Source organism: Panthera uncia (assembly GCF_023721935.1).
Source record: "Panthera uncia isolate 11264 chromosome C1 unlocalized genomic scaffold, Puncia_PCG_1.0 HiC_scaffold_4, whole genome shotgun sequence".
Taxonomy (NCBI): Eukaryota; Metazoa; Chordata; class Mammalia; order Carnivora; family Felidae; genus Panthera; species Panthera uncia.
In genome coordinates this window covers 30,495,425-30,512,352 of record NW_026057585.1, presented here as the reverse complement: position 1 = coordinate 30,512,352, position 16,928 = coordinate 30,495,425, and the positions used below count along the sequence as shown (strand labels likewise).

Genomic DNA, 16,928 nt, shown 5'->3' with positions numbered 1-16,928 from the left:
AACTTCAGTGCATAATTGTTTTATGAATGAGGGAGTAAGTGAAAATACTTCTTAAAGAATACTTGACCATTTATTTTCTAACTTCTAGGCATCAATTCCTCTAACCTGAAGAGTTCCTGCTAAAGCATTTTAGGCTATCTGATACTCAAGCAAATGTTTGCTTTTCTGCTTTGCCTTATAAAGGGCAATTTTCTTCCATTGTAGACATGGTTATTTACTACAGAAGCTAAAAACCCAACATCTGCTTGGCTTTTTCTTTCACTAAAATCATGCAATGAAAAATTATGGATTCCCTTATTAGCCAGTGGTAAAACTGCTTTTTAAAAATTATAAAACCCCCTTCTTCCCTCTTCCTTATAGCTAATGCACTGGAAACTATTCAGGTGACAAATAAAAACAAACTGGTTATGAGCAGATCATAGGTGATCCTTTGCAAATGAGATAGCATCATGGACTTGGAAGCCAGGAAATACCCAGGCCAACCTGAACCCAGAGAGGGATTCCATGATTTTACAGACTCATATGCCAAGTCTCTTTCCATTCTGACATATATCCAATACAGTATTAGTACCTTACATTTGTAGATTTCTGGTTGCCTGATTTGTATAAAGCAGGGATCATAATCATTTTTAGACTACAAAGGTATGGGGAACTGGCAGTGATGATCTACAACAATTATCTAGGAAAACAGAAGATACACAATCAGTCTGTTTGCAGATGTTGGAGGCTTACAAGCTGTTGTGCTTTGGGATGATGTCGCTCATGGGAGAGGGAGTAGATTTGTCTGAATATTGAGAACTCCTGAGGAATAATTTAGTACTGTGTATTTCTATTAATAGAAGTATTTTACACATTGCTCCCAAATGATATCTGGGTGGCATCTTAATACTTTAGGAGAGCCCAGTCTCCAAAATATCTTTGCAAATTCAATGTGTTCACACCGACATATAACTATTGTTTTGCCATCCCTAACCCGAACTGTGATGTGTGCTCTGAGATGCATCCTTCTTAATTTTGTTAGAGCCTCATAAACTTTTGTAAATAAAAACAGTGCAAGAATGGATATGCACACAAACACACACAAATATACATTTTGGCTTTGAAGTAAGGCAGACTTGATTTTCAGTACCAGCCCTACAACTGGCTATCTGTATGATACTGGCATTTCTACTCAACACTCTTAACCTGTTTGTGAAAAAATGGAAGTAAATAAAATAGTTGTATGTACCAGTATAACTGCTAGCTTAAAAAAAGAGAGCTGCAGGAGATGGGGAAAAAGTATAAAGAAGGAAAATGTGAGGAAATATAGGAGAAAAAGTTCAGAAGTACTAAGTGATGAGGTATCTAGAGGAAACCATCTGTTTTCAGCCAAACAAGTCTAGTTGGTTTTGTTTGTAATTGTTGCTTTTTGCTTTTGTGTTGTTTTTGGTTTGAGTTTGGAGGAGGAGGAAAAGCTCTTAGCAAGGAGACAAGCGGAAATCAAACAAGAAGGAGATGCCTGAAGTATGTGCCATGATAAGAAATTCAAAGGTGTGAGTTCTAAGGAGCGATCAAAATTGCCAGACACTATGGACGGGTCGAGTTGGGCAACTGGACTGAAGTGATTCCATAATAGTAGAGGCAATAGAGTAGTAGAAATAGAACCTAGCACAAAAAGCTTTAAGGAATGAGTGTGAGCCAAGAAGTGAAAATCAATTAATCCAGTACTATTTCTAAAGGAAGAAATCCACCTTCAAAGTACAAGACTATGACTAAAAATGTGCAGCTGTTTTCATTAAACCTCTTCATTGTTCACTCCGAGTTTCAATTTTTTTCTTTTTCCATTTTTAACAATGTAAGCAAGCTGTTTGCATTGCGTCTCATTCATTTCTCTTTCTCACAAAAATAATACAGTCACAATTCTTCAAACATTCAGGCTGCAGCTTGAGGTAACTTAATCAGGTTTTATCAAAAGACAAAGGTAACATAAGTGGCAGTTATGATCTCCATAGATCCTAAGGTGGCAAAGGGAGGAAAACAGTGTTAAGACATTTCAGATTGTCGGTTTAGTCCCCACACATGCACATGTCTAATCCATCAGTAAGCAGACATAGCTGGGGCTTGAGGAACTCTGCCACCTGTCTTACAACACCACAATTTAGTCTTTAATGACATCTAATGGTGCACATCAGGTTTCGGCTGCATATCCTGGATAGAAAGTTTTTAAAACATTCTGACCACTGGCAAATCTTCTCCACCCTTGCCCCAATCTTACCTTAACTGTAAAATTAGTAGCAGAGATACTTTAGAGCAGGTAAGAAATTCTGCTGCTTACATGAAAATGTGCCAGGAGTCCCTTGTTCCTCAGTTTAGCTGTGTTGGTTTCTGATATACTTCTTACCCGGTCCTGGGGATTTCTTACCACCACCCACTCCCCCAGACCTTCAGAGGTCAGGTGATTAGAATATGAAATAAAAACCAAAAGTGGTAAGTCTTCAAAACCTCACTACAGAAACTAAAACCACAAAGCAAGCTCAGTAAGTCGTTTCAACGGTAACTTCCTGAATATTTCTCACTGAACAAGCTGGGTGTATTTGGCCTGAATTCTCAGAAACTGCATGTATTAGTGGAAGAGACTGTTTTGCAACCTTTGAGACTGCAACTTGGAGATTGCGGTTATTTGCAATTTTTTTTAATACTCCAAGTCTTGTCCTTAGGGCTGTGAGAAACCATAAGTCCACAGTTACAGTGAATATAACCCCAAAGTATGTATGAATTTTGTGAATATACTATTTTTGTTTGTTTTTATATATCTGGGGGCTCCGGTATTTGGCGCATAGACATTTATAATTGTTAGCTCTTCCTGATGGATAGACCCTGTAATTATTATATAATGCCCTTCTTCATCTCTTGTTACTGCCTTTAATTTAAAGTCTAGTTTGTCTGATATAAGTATGGCTACTCCAGCTTTCTTTTGGCTTCCAGTAGCATGATAAATAGTTCTCCATCCCCTCACTCTCAATCTAAAGGTGTCCTCAGATCTAAAATGAGTCTCTTGTAGACAGCAAATAGATGGGTCTTGTTTTTTTATCCATTCTGATACCCTATGTCTTTTGGTTGGTGCATTTAATCCATTTACATTCAGTGTTATTATAGAAAGATACGGGTTTAGAGTCATTGTGATGTCTGTATGTTTTATGCTTGTAGTGATGTCTCTGGTACTTTGTCTCACAGGATCCCCCTTAGGATCTCTTGTAGGGCTGGTTTCGTGGTGACAAATTCCTTCAGTTTTTGTTTGTTTGGGAAGACCTTTATCTCTCCTTCTATTCTAAATGACAGACTTGCTGGATAAAGGATTCTCGGCTGCATATTTTTTCTGTTTAGCACACTGAAGATATCGTGCCAAGCCTTTCTGGCCTGCCAAGTTTCAAAGGAGAGATCAGTCACGAGTCTTATAGGTCTCCCTTTATATGTGAGGGCACGTTTATCCCTTGCTGCTTTCAGAATTTTCTCTTTATCCTTGTATTTTGCCAGTTTCACTATGATATGTTGTGCAGAAGATCGATTCAAGTTACGTCTGAAGGGAGTTCTCTGTGCCTCTTGGGTTTCAATGGCTTTTTCCTTCCCCAGTTCAGGGAAATTCTCAGCTATAATTTCTTCAAGTACCCCTTCAGCACCTTTCCCTCTCTCTTCCTCCTCTGGGATACCAATTATGCGTATATTATTTCTTTTTAGTGTATCACTTAGTTCTCTAATTTTCCCCTCATACTCCTGGATTTTTTTATCTCTCTTTCTTTCAGCTTCCTCTTTCTCCATAACTTTATCTTCTAGTTCACCTATTCTCTCCTCTGCCTCTTCAATCCGAGCCGTCGTGGTTTCCATTTTGTTTTGCATTTCGTTTAAAGCGTTTTTCAGCTCCTCGTGACTGTTCCTTAGTCCCTTGATCTCTGTGGCAAGAGATTCTCTGCTGTCCTGTATACTGTTTTCAAGCCCAGCGATTAATTTTATGACTATTATTCTAAATTCACTTTCTGTTATATTATTTAAATCCTTTTTGATCAGTTCATTAGCTGTTGTTATTTCCTGGAGATTCTTCTGAGGGGAATTCTTCCGTTTGGTCATTTTGGAGAGTCCCTGGAGTGGTGAGGACCTGCAGTGCACTTCTCCTGTGCTGTGGTGTATAACTGGAGTTAGTGGGCGGGGCCGCAGTCTGACCTGATGTCTGCCCCCAGCCCACCGCTGGGGCCACAGTCAGACTGGTGTGTGCCTTCTCTTCCCCTCTCCTAGGGGCGGGATTCACTGTGGGGTGGCGTGGCCCATCTGGGCTACTTGCACACTGCCAGGCTTGTGTTGCTGGGGATCTGGCGTATTAGCTGGGGTGGGTAGGCAAGGTGCACGGGGGCTGGAGGGGCATGCTTAGCTGGCTTCTCCTTAGGTGATCCACTTCAGGAGGGGCCCTGTGGCAGAGGGAGGGAGTCAGATCCGCTGCCGGAGGTTTGGCTCCGCAGAAGCACAGAGTTGGGTGTTTGCGCGGAGCGAGCAAGTTCCCTGGCAGGAACTGGTTCCCTTTGGGATTTTGGCTGGGGGATGGGCGGGGGAGATGGCGCTGGCGCCTTTGTTCCCCGCCAAGCTGAGCTCTGCCGTCCGGGGGCTCAGCAGCTCTCCCTGCCTTTGTCCTCCAGCCTTCCCGCTTTCTGAGCAGAGCCGTTAACTTATGACCTCCCAGACGCTAAGTCACGCTTGCTGTCGGAACACAGTCCGTCCGGCCCCTCCGCTTTTGCAAGCCACACTTGGGGGCTGTGCTTGGCCGGCGAGCCGCCCCTCCGCCCCGGCTCCCTCCCGCCAGTCCTTGGAGCGCGCACCGCCTCGCCACCCTTCCTACCCTCTTCCGTGGGCCTCTCGTCTGCGCTTGGCTCCGGAGACTCCGTTCTGCTAATCCTCTGGCGGTTTTCTGGGTTCTTTAGGCAGGTGTAGGTGGAATCTAAGTGATCAGCAGGACGCGCGGTGAGCCCAGCGTCCTCCTACGCCGCCATCTTCCGGAACTCTCTCTATTTTTGTTTTTAAGGAAGCAGCCATGCTATGCAACACAGAGAATAAATTGTATACTTTCAATGACAAAAGAAAATTAACCTCCTGAGTTAAGAGATAAATGCTGAAAAAATTTTAAGAACTTAGAAAATGATCAGTCATTAGTGGGTCAGCAGTTTTTTTTATAACTGCATCTTTCATAAGTCAGGCAAATATTCAAACCAAACACTTTGAATATCTACTGCATACTGCAGTGTTGAAAGACAAGCAAGAAACAAACAAGCAAAAACATCATAATCTCTGTGAGGAAATTTCAGCCTAGATAAATACAATCTGCTACTTCCTCCTTCCCTCTAAATCCTATTCTCTGACTGGATGAATTCCAGTGCCCTATCTTTGAGTTTGGTGATTCTTTCTTGCGTTTTGTATTAGTTTTATTTTAATTCTAGTATTGTTAATGGCCAGTGTTATATCAGTTACAGGTGCACAGTATAGTGATACAACAATTGCATACACCACACAGTGCTCATCATGAAAAGTACCTTCCTTAATCCTTTCACCTATTTCACCCACTTGCCACCCACCTCTGCTCAGGTAACCATCAGTTTGTTCTCTGTAGTCAAGAGTTTCTTGGTTTGTCTTTTTTCTTTTTTCCTTTGTTTGTTTTGTTTCTTAAATTCCACATATGAGTGAAATCATATGTCTTTCTCTGACTTATTTCACTTAGCAATATACTTTCTAGATCCATCTATGTTGTTGCAGATGAAAAGATTTCATTCTTTGGTATGGCTGAATAATATTCCATTGTATATATGTACACATCCCCTTTATGCATTCATTTATCTATGGATACTTGGGCTGCTTGCATGGTTTGGCTGCTGTAAATAATGCTGCAATAAACATAGGGGTGCATGTATATCTTTGAATCTGTGTTTTTGTATTTTTTGGGAAAATACCCAGTAGTGCAATTACTGGATCATAGGGTAGTTCTATTTTTAACTTTCTTTTTTTTTCTTTCTGAGAGAGCGTGAGAGGTGGGGAGAGGGGCAGAGGAACGGAGGGAGGGAGGGAGAGAGAGAGAGAAAGAGAAAGAGAGAATCTTTAGCAGGTTCCGTGCTCAGCACAGAGCCTATTGCAGGGCTTGTTTCCATGACCCTAGGATCATGACCTGAGCTGAAATCAAGAGTTGGACTGAGCCACTCAGGCGTAGCTATTTTTAACTTTTTGAGGAACCTCCATACTGTTTTCCACAGTGGTTCCACCTGTTTGCATTCCTACCAACAGTGCACAGGGGTTCCTTTTTCTCCATATCCTTGCCAGTATTTGTTTCTTGTTTTTGATTTTAGCCATTCTGACAGATGTGACATGATATCTCATTGTGGTTTTGATTTGCATTTTCCTGATGATGAGGGATATTGTGCATCTTTTTATGTGCTTATAGGCTATCTGTATGTCTTCTTTGGAAAAAATGTTAGTGTTTTCTGTCCATTTTTAAAAATATGTATTTATTTTTGAGAGAGAGAGAAACAGAGCATAAGCGGTGGAGGGGCAGATAGAGGGGGGAGACACAGAATCCAAAGCAGGCTCCAGCCTCTGCGGTCTGTCAGCACAGATCCTGACATGGGGCTCAAACTCACGAACTGTGAGATCATGACCTGAGCTAAAGTCAGATGTTTAACCAACTGAGTGACCCAGGTGCCCCCTCTGCCCAATTTTTAATTGGATTATTTATTTTTTGGGTGTTGAGTTTATAAGTTCTTTACATATTTTAGATACTAACCCTTGATAGGGTATGTCATTTGCAAATATCTTCTCCCATTCCATAGGTTGTCTTTTAGTTTTGTTGATTGTTTCTTTTGCTGTGCACAATCTTTTTACTTTGATGTTATCCTAATAGTATCTTTTGCTTTTGTTTCCCTTGTTTCAGGGGACCTATCTAGAAAAACCTCACTACAGACGTTGCTACTGCCAATGTCAGAGAAATTACTGCCTGTGCTCTCTTCTAGGAGTTTTTGGTTTCAGGTCTCACATTTAGGTCTTTAATCCATTTTGAGTTTATTTTTGTGTATGGTTTAAGAAAATAGTCCAGTTTCATTCTTTTGCATGTAGCTGTCCAGTTTTCCCAACACCATTTACTGAAGAGACTGTCTTTTACCCATTCTTTATTCATTCTTCCTTTGTCTAAGATTAATTGCCCATATAATTGAAGTGTATTTCTGGATTTTCTATTCTGTTCCATTGATGTATGTATCTTTTTTTGTGCCAATACCATACTGTTTTGATCACTATAGCTTTGTAATATAACTTGAAGTCTGGAGTTGTGAAATCTCCAGTTCTGTTTTTCTTTTTCGAGGTTGCTTTGGCTATTTGGGGTCTTTTGTGGTTCTACACAAATTTTAGAATTGTTGTTCTAGTTTTGGGAAGAAGGCTTTTGGTATTTTGATAGGGATTGCATTACATGTGTAGGTTGCTTTGAGTAGTACAGACATTTTAACAATATTTATTCTTCCATCCGTGAGCATGGAATGGCATTCCATTTGTGACATCTTCAATTTCTTTCATCAATGGTTTATAGTTTCCAGAGTACAGGTTTTTCATCTCTTTGGTTAAGTATATTCCTATATATTTTATTATTTTTAGTGCAGTTGTAAATGGGGTTGTTTTCTTAATTTCACTTTCTACTCCTTCATTATTAGTGCATAGAAATGCAGTGGATTTCTGTATGTTGATTTCGTATCCTACAGTCTTACTGAATTCATTTATCAGTTCTAGTGGTTTTTTGGTGGAGTCTTTAGGGTTTTCAGTAGTATCATGTCATCTGTAAAAAGTGAAAGCTTTACTTCTTCCTCACCAATTTGGATGTCTTTTATTTCTTTTTGTTGTCTGATTGCTGTGGCTAGAACTTCCAGTACTATGCTGATAACAGTGGTGGGCTTGGACACCCTTGTCTTTTTCCTGACCTTAGGGGAAAAGCTCTGTTTTATCCATTGAGTATGATGTTCACTGTGGGTTTCTCATATACGGCCTTTATTCTGTTGAACTATGTTCCTTCAAAATTGCTTTGTTGAGGGCTTTTTATCATGAATGGTGTTGTACTTTGTCAAATGCTTTTTTCTGTATCTATTGAAATTATACAGTTCTTATCCTTTCTCTTATTGATGTGACGTATCACTTTGATTGATTTCCAAATGTTGAAACATCCTTGTGTCCCAGGAATAAATCTCACTTGATTGTGGTGAATGTTGTTTTTTTAATGTATTGCTGGATTTCCTTTGCTAGTATTTTGTTGAGTATTTTTACATCTACATTCTTAAGAGATACTGGCCTGTCCTCTTTTTTTCTACTGTCTTTATCTGGTTTTGTTATAAGGGTGATACTGGCCTCATAGAATGAATTTGAAAGTTTTTATTCTTTTTTTTAATTTTTTGGAATACTTTGTAAAGGATAGGTAATAACTCGTCTTTAAATGTTTGGTAGAATTCACCCATGAAGCCGTCTGGTCATGGACTTTTGTTTCTTGGGAGTTTTTTGATTACTGATTCAATTTTCTAGCTGGTAATTAGTCTGTTCCAATTTGATTTCCGCCTGTTTCAGTTTTGATGGTTTATATGTTTCTAGAAATTTATCCATTCTAGGTTGTCTAATTTGTTGGCAAATAGTTTTTTATAATATCTACTTACAATTGTTTGATTCACTGTGATGTTGATTGTTCTTTCTCTTTAATTTGTGATTTTGTTTATTTGAGTCCTCTTGTTTTTTTTAGTCTAGCTAGAGCTTTATCAGTTTTGTGGGTTTTTTTGATCTTTTCAAAAAATCAGCTCCTGGTTTCATTGATCTTTTGGTTTTTTTAGTTTCTACATCATTTATTTCTGTTCTGATCTTTATTATTTTCTTCCTTCTGATAATTTTGGGTTTTGTTTGTTTTTCTTTTTCTATCCCCTTTACATGTAAGGGTAGGTTGTTCATTTGAGATTTTCCTTGCTTCTTGATGTAGGCCTGTACTGCTATAACCTTTCTTCTTAGAACTGCTTTTGCCACATCAGAAAGGTTTTGGACTGTCGGTCGTGTTTTCATTTTCATTTGTTTCTATATACTTTTTGATTTCTGTGGTTTCTTGTTTGACCCATTCATGGTGCAGTAGCATGTTATTTAACCTCTATGAATTTGTGGTCTTTCCAGATTTTTTCCTATGTTACTTTCTAATTTCATAGCATTGTAGTCAGCAAAGATGCATGGTATGACTTCAATGTTTTTGAACTTGTTGAGACTTGTTTTGTGGCCTAATATGTGATCTAGTCTGAAGAATGTCCCATGTACACTTGAAAAGAATATGTCTTCTGCTGTTTTAGGATGGAATGTTCTGAATATGTCAATTAAATCTATTTTGTCCAGTGTGTCATTCAAAGATACCATTTCCTTGTTGATTTTTTGTTTAGATGATCTGTCCAGTGATGTGAGTGGGGTGTTAAAGTCTTCTACTATTATTTTATCACTATCGATTATTTCCGTTATGTTTGTTTTTAACTCTTATGTATTTGACTACTTCTAAGTTTGGTCCATAAATATTTAGAATTATTATATCCTCTTGTTGGATTGTCCCCTTATTATTGTATAGTGTCCTTCTTTGTCTCTTGTTACAGTCTTTGTTTTAAAGTGTATTTTGACTGATATAAGTATTGTTACTTTAACTTTCTTTTGACATCCATTTGCATGATAAATACTTCTCCATCCTCTCACTTTCCATCTACAGGTGTCTTTTGGTCTGAAATGAGTCTTTTGTAGGCAATATATAGTTGAGTCTTGTTTTTTTGTTTTTGTTTTTTTTTTAATCCATTCTATCACCTTATGTCTTTTGATTGGAGTGTTTAGTCCATTTACATTCAAAGTAATTATTGATAGATATGTATTTATTACCATTTTGTTATGTGTTTTGTGGTTGTCTTTGTAATTTTACTCTGGTTCTTGCTTCTCTTGCTCTTTTTCATGGTTTGCTGATTTTCTTTAGTGATACACTTGAATTCCTTTCTCTTTATTCTCATGGTTTGCTGATTTTCTTTAGTGATACACTTGAATTCCTTTCTCTTTATTCTTTGCGTATCTATTACTGGTTTTTGACTTGTGGTTACCATTAGGTTTGTATATAACATCTTTTGCACAGAGCAGTTGATGGTCACTTAAGTTTGAACCCATTCTTTTTTTTTTAATTTTTTTTTTCAACGTTTTTTATTTATTTTTGAGACAGAGAGAGACAGAGCATGAACGGGGGAGGGGCAGAGAGAGAGGGAGACACAGAATCGGAAACAGGCTCCAGGCTCCGAGCCATCAGCCTAGAGCCTGACGCGGGGCTCGAACTCACGGACTGTGAGATCGTGACCTGGCTGAAGTCGGACGCTTAACCGACTGCGCCACCCAGGAGCCCCAGTAAGTGCCTTTCAAAATGCTGCTTTCAAGTTGTGTCTTAGTGGGCCGTTTGCTGTGCTGTCTCTTTAAGGGCAGGGGCTCATCTGCCCATCACCCACTGGGCTCTCTCAGAGCCCAGCCTGCTGATTTTTAAAGTTCCAGGTTTTACATCCCAATGGTTGTAAGCACTCATGAAATTTTGGCCTCTCCAATTTCCAAACAGAATGCTATGGGGATTCCTCTTCCCCTTGCAGCCTCCCCATTGTGATTGTCTGTTTCTCACCCCTCTCTGCACTTGCAGCCTCCTCCCTCTAGTGGTCAGACCCATGGGGTTTAGGTTCCCATCAAGTCCTCAATCTTCTTAACCTCTTCGATGGGGCCTCTTCTCCATATTTAGTTGTTGAGTTTGTTTGGCCAGTCTTTGGGCCCTTTTCTGGGTTGTTTGCTCTTATGAGAGTGTTATTTATCTATATCCATGGGACCACATGAGTTTAGGGTCCTCGTATTCCACCATCTTACCCAGAAGTCTGATGCTGATGCTTTATTCTGCTTCACCTACTTTGATGTTGAACCCCTCTAATTGAATTTTTCAGTCCAATTATTGCATTTTTTTTTTCAGTTCTGTAATTTCCTCTTGGTATCTTCTTATATTTTCTATCTCTTTTTTGAAATTCTCTTTTTTTTTCATGCATTGTTCTCCTGACCTCAGTGAACATTTTTATAACTATTATTATTATTTTTTTTTATTTTTGAGACAGAGACAGACAGAGCATGAACAGGGGAGGGTCAGAGAGAGAGGGAGACACAGAATCCGAAGCAGGCTCCAGGCTCTGAGCGGTCAGCACAGAGCCCGACGTGGAGCTCGAACTCACGAACCATGAGATCATGACCTAAGCCAAAGCCGGACGCTCAACCGACTGAGCCACCCAGGTGCCCCTATAACTATTATTTTGAACTCTTTATCAGGTAAATTGTTTATCTATGTTTCATTAATTTATTTTTCCAAGGTTTTATCATTTCTTTCACTTGGAAACAGTCATTTTCTTCATTTTCCTTGACTCTCTGTGTTGGTTTTTATGCATTAGATAAAACAGTCACCTCTCCCAGTCTTGAAAAAGTTGTCTCATGTGGGAGATAAACCTTATTGTTTAACCTGTACCTAGTTCAAACCTTTGTGATGATCTAAGCAGCCTTCTTTTTTCTTAGTGGCTCTCAGGTGTTGAGGGTGTGCCAATACCTGTCATTGTCCCAAAGGGGATTATCTCTGTCAGCACCTAGATGCAGCTAATTGGAAGCCAGCCTCTCAAGCAGAAACTTTAAAAATATACAGGTATACCTCTGTTAAGGAAATGCTGGAAGATGGGTGTTTCTGTATGTTCCTTCTGCGCTGAGTCCTGAGGGGATAGCCAGTTAAGAACTGTTTCTTTGTTTATTACCATCCTGTTGATCCCATGAACACAAGCCCCACTGGCCACTAGAGCCAGGCTATTAAGGGATGTGTTCTCTGTCTGGGTGGCAGCCACAAAAGCCAGGGTGCCAGACAGGTGCACAAGCTCTTTCCTCAGAACACTGGTGACTTAGGACAGGGCAGAGGGAGAGGGCAAAGAGGTGCCTGCTTGCCTTCTGGTCTCTAGAGAGGATTGCAGTGGGCCTCATGATGCGTGTTAAATTAGAATCCTGCCCCTCAGGACACAGCTTTTAATATAAGTAAATAGGCCTCTTTCATTGAAAGACTGGGCATTTGTGTCTACTGCCTCTGTGCTGCACCATGGTGGTGGTGGGGTGTCCAGTTAAGAACTCTTTCTCTATTTATTACAGTTCTGTGGGACCTATGAATGTAAGCTCTTCTGCCCACCATAGCCAGGTGGTCAACGAGTATTCTATAAGCAGTAGCTGTGAAACTGGGGGATGAGACATATACACAGTCTCCTTTCTAGGAGACACCTGTGACTTAGAGCAAGGCAGAGGGAGAAGGTGAAGATGGCACCCATTGGCTTCTGCAATCTCTGGAGAATATTGAAATTGGCCCCTCGATGTGTTTTAAGTTAGAATCCTGCCCCTCAGGCCAAAGCTTTAGTATAAGCAAATGGTTCTTTCATGGAAAGACTGGTGCATTTCAGTTTGCTGCCTATGCAGTGGGCCTTGGGAGGTTAGCCATGGTGAGTTCACCTGAACCATTTAAGAACTGTCTCTGAGTTTGTTAGAGCCTCGTGGGTCTCATGGATGCAAAGCACTGTTAGCCTTTAAAGGTAGATGTTTTAGAGGTCCATCTCTCAGATGGAAGTCTTGAAAGTTGGGCACTGGATGTGGGGTCCAAATCCTTCACTTCTCCAGGAGAAGCTGGAAGATGTGAGTTCCCTCCCAATTGTGTGTTGTTGCAAGGGGTGGGATTTTTGGAAAGATTGTGTTTTAGCTTCACTTACCTGTTTCCATGTGGGTCTTTTCTCAATTGCCTACAGTGTAAGAGTCACCCGGCTAGTTTTTGGGATTCTTTCAGAGGGAATTTTCCTATATATAGCTGATTAGATGTATCTGTGGGAGTAGGTGAGTTCCAGAGATTCCTATGTCATGATCTCTAAATGGCTCCCAAGTTTTCCAAGTATATGGTATTTTACCCAGCTTGCAGTATAATGATATTAATCTGAAGTTTGGAGGCAGAGCAGGGAGAAACTACACATACTTTCTGAAGTTTAATTTCCCAAAATATTAGATATACATAAGACTAAGTTTATTGCTTTTACAGTGGGTTCAGTAGCTGAGAACTTCATCCCACAGGAAAGGACAAAACTCTTGACACATAAGATATAATAAATGGTAGTAAGAACATTATTAAATATGTGCTATGATCCATACAGAGTGCTCACTATTTTATATAGATTACCCTATTTTTATTATTGTAACAAATATTTGCTCCCAATTATACAATAATTGTGGCAACAAGAGATTTAGTAACGTGTCCAAAATCATACAACTGCAAATAAATAGATCTTAATATTCAAATTCAAGTACCCTGAACCACTTCATTGTACTATTTCTGTATTTGCTGACGGAATCATCATCATAATCATCATCACCATAATCATTTCTTTTTATTAATTGGATTACAAGATCTAGACACTTTAAATATCTCAATTTATCCTGACAACAATTCTATTATATAGCTAATTTTATCTCTATTTTATAAAGAATAAAGGGGCTCTTAGGCTGTACTTCCTTAGAAGCAGTTCCCGAAGCAAGTATTTTAGAGCAAGAGTTTATTTGGAAGGTGATCCTAAGAAGCATGGTAGCAGAGTGATAAATTGAAAAGTGGAAGGGAAGGAAACTAATAATATGAAAGCTATTTTGTGAGTCCCTTTTTTGGGACCAGGGGCTCAAATCTCCTGAGATAACTCTAGGAAACAGTGTAAAACCTGCTTCCAAATACCCTCTAGGATGGGTGAGAAATCTGAGGTACTTCCTTCCATTATTGGATGGGGATCTCTCCTGTGAATATAACCCCCTAACACTTCTGGCCTGCCCCATGTGAAGGTCAAGAAAAGACCCTCAGATGGAGAGTCTTAGGTTATATAATAAGGCTCCACAGGGAATACAGAAATGGTAAGTGACAAGGAACCATCAGTAGGGCACTCACAGCATCTGTAAGTCCATATTTTGTATTGTTCAGATCCTCTTGTATCTCATATAAAGTTGACTCTTTTCCATCATTGCTTCTTCAGTTTGGTGGTCAGTCTTCTTCAACACACACACACACACACACACACACACACACACACACACACACACGGAAAATCTAAGATACAGTCCTCACTGTTGCAACTGATTTCATGGTCATAATTAATACTTAATATCTCCCCCTATTCTATTAATTCTAGATTTTATTCATATTTGGCCAGCAATTATGCTGATCTAGGTTGCTTTCCTGGAGGCGGAGCATACATTTTTATTCCTAAGGAAATATAAAACCTATTACAGTGCTCAAATTAGGCTGTGGTTGCTGCCAAAGCATTTTAACAGGCCATGGAAACACCAAGAGTATCCCAGTGAATTCTTTGAGTTCCAGATCTGCTCTGTTCTGCTTCTATTATGTACTCTCTCAGCATGAAAATCATGATCATTTAAGCATACAGCAGAGCAGTCTGCTTCATTGCCTGCTGGGTGATCTACTAGCATGAAGTTCACAAATGATCGGGTGGCAGCCATAGTTTTAGGTTAGTGGAGCCTTACTGTGATCCCTGGTAGAATTGCTGCTAACCCCTCACCCTGGGATCCAGGTCCTCTAGGCCAGCAGAGACTCAACTAGTGGGACAGTAGAGCACAAGTTGTCAAGTGAGTCATTGGGAGCACCCCTACCTCCGCTCTTTGGTTCTAGACCTTGTTCTAGCTAGTTGTTAAGGACACAACACTATACAATGGCCATTAGTTTGCCAATTACATATTGCATCTTATTTTTTTTCTTTATTGCATTTGAAATGATGGTGCCCAGCATCTCAATGTGTCATAGCTATCTCTTTTTTTAAAACTATTTATTTGAGAAAGAGAGAGGGAGAGAGAGGAGGAGGAGGAGAGGGGCAGAGGGACAGAGAATCTTAAGCAGGCTCCACACTTAGCATGGAACCTGATGTGGGGCTTGATCCCATGACCCTGGGATCATGACCTAAGCTGAAATGAAGAGTCGGATGTCAATGCACTGAGTCACCCAGGTACCCCAAGAAGTTGTCATAGCTACATCTTTTAAGTGGCCATTCTATTAGGCAGACAGCTTCTCAATGATGTATAAGAAAGGACTAGTGGATTTGTGGTTATATTCACTTTGTTTTACTTCTTTATGGTAAAGTCAGAAACTTGTCTAAGGTGATGTTTAATAGGAATCTTTGACAATAAATCAGACTCTATGAGTCCTTGGCAGGTGGTAGCCAAAGCACTCTAAGCAGGGGCGGCAAATCCATACTCACACCTAATTCCAGTAAGCAAAAACCCTCCCTCCTTCAGGGTATAAAGGGACATGTGATAACCTTGTCATTTAGTGGCCGGTTGGTATGCTCAATGGATGGTAACACATTAAAGGTTCAGTATTGATCTCTTTTGCCTTCAGGTCAAACATTTGACATGCAGTGAGATTAGCCTTGGTGAGATGGAGTTCAGGCTAATAGGTTCATATGAATCCTGCATCCCTGCAGCCAAGTCTACTCTGAAGAAATGGGTGGCTGAGGAGAAAGAGTGGCTCAAATCTACTGAACAGGTCATTCTAACCACCCGATTACTTAGTGTCTTTATGAAATGTATCCTCTTTAGTGAACGTTGACATAAAGATCCACATACTTTATATGACCACTGTCTAGGTTAATTCAGACTTCCTTATCTCTGATTATCTAGTCATGCTCCTTCTAAACTGTGGCCAACTAGATAAACCATTGCCACTGCTCAAAATTCTATGTATATTGTTACTTCAGACCTTTATACAAAACTGATACCCTGTTGTTTGAAGCTCTATCCATAGGGAAGATTTCTCTACATCAATGTCTTTGGGGGCTATCCCTATGTGCACCAGCAATTAATTTTCCATTTGGTTTTTATAAATAGAAAAACCTGAACACTGAATTAAAATTGCCATATAATGTCATACCTTGAATTGAGGTTCTCAGTTGTATTGAAAATTTCTTGCACAGGAATTCTAAATTATATTGGCCTTATATCTTACTCTAGCCTCTGCCATTGTTACCATTTCTGCAGGTTTGTATAGGTATCATTGAGTGGTTTCTCCCCTGGGCTGGTGCTTCATTTCTTCTATGCTTTTGCAGTGTTGGGCTCTAATGAGAATTTACCTGATGTTCTTTCATGTACAACTACAAAGTGTAAGTGAAGTTAACATTTATAGGAATGGAAGCCAATGAGGAAATGCTTTCCTATTGTTTTTCCTGTATATTCCATTCTGAGATGCTTTTCATAAAGTATCTCAGAAAGTTCTGGCGAGATCAATTAGCAATTATTCACACTGGTGACCAACCCAATGACTTCTTCTTTCATTGACCTTCCCTCCTTTTCTGTTTTACTCCCCTGATCCTCTATCCTAATCCCTATATCCTTTCCTGGGATCATTTTTCTAAAAACAACTGTTTTCACTCAGGCCTTTGTCTCAGGTTCTGAGTTGAGGAGTATCCAGACTAAGACAGGTGATAATGGAGACCCTAGAAAGCAACCCTAATGGTGGTATTCAGACTGGGTAATTTACTCAGCAAAGAGTTATAAGGGCTCCATCAGTGGTGATAAGTGGTATGATAATCTCTAACATGTAAGTAAATTAAGATAAAGTGCAGGTTGAAAATGAGCATTAGATTATGCTCTGAGATTTTAAACAGTATGGGTCCATGGAAATTATAAGAATTTCAGAATTGTGGACTCTTGTTAGTTGCTTGGAAAATCATGAAAAGAAAAAAATAACAGGCTTACAGTGTTCTTTGGGATCCCTAGCATGCCATGTAAGATGTACAACTAGAGATGAAAATGTACAGACTAGTACAACC

General features: G+C 39.7%; 1 protein-coding gene across 3 annotated transcripts in view; it reads right to left on the bottom strand.

The window, feature by feature from the left end:
• The window catches only part of LOC125912429 (guanylate-binding protein 1-like), a 182,199-nt gene extending 179,784 nt beyond the window's left edge, over positions 1–2,415 (bottom strand). The window contains exon 1 of one of the 3 annotated variants that reach the window (XM_049616838.1): positions 2,255–2,415. The gene's annotated coding sequence lies outside the window, so the exon portion shown is untranslated. The remainder of the gene's footprint in view (positions 1–2,254) is intronic. The other 2 variants (XM_049616836.1, XM_049616837.1) reach the window with 2 other exon arrangements.
• Positions 2,416–16,928: the final 14,513 nt, after the last annotated feature.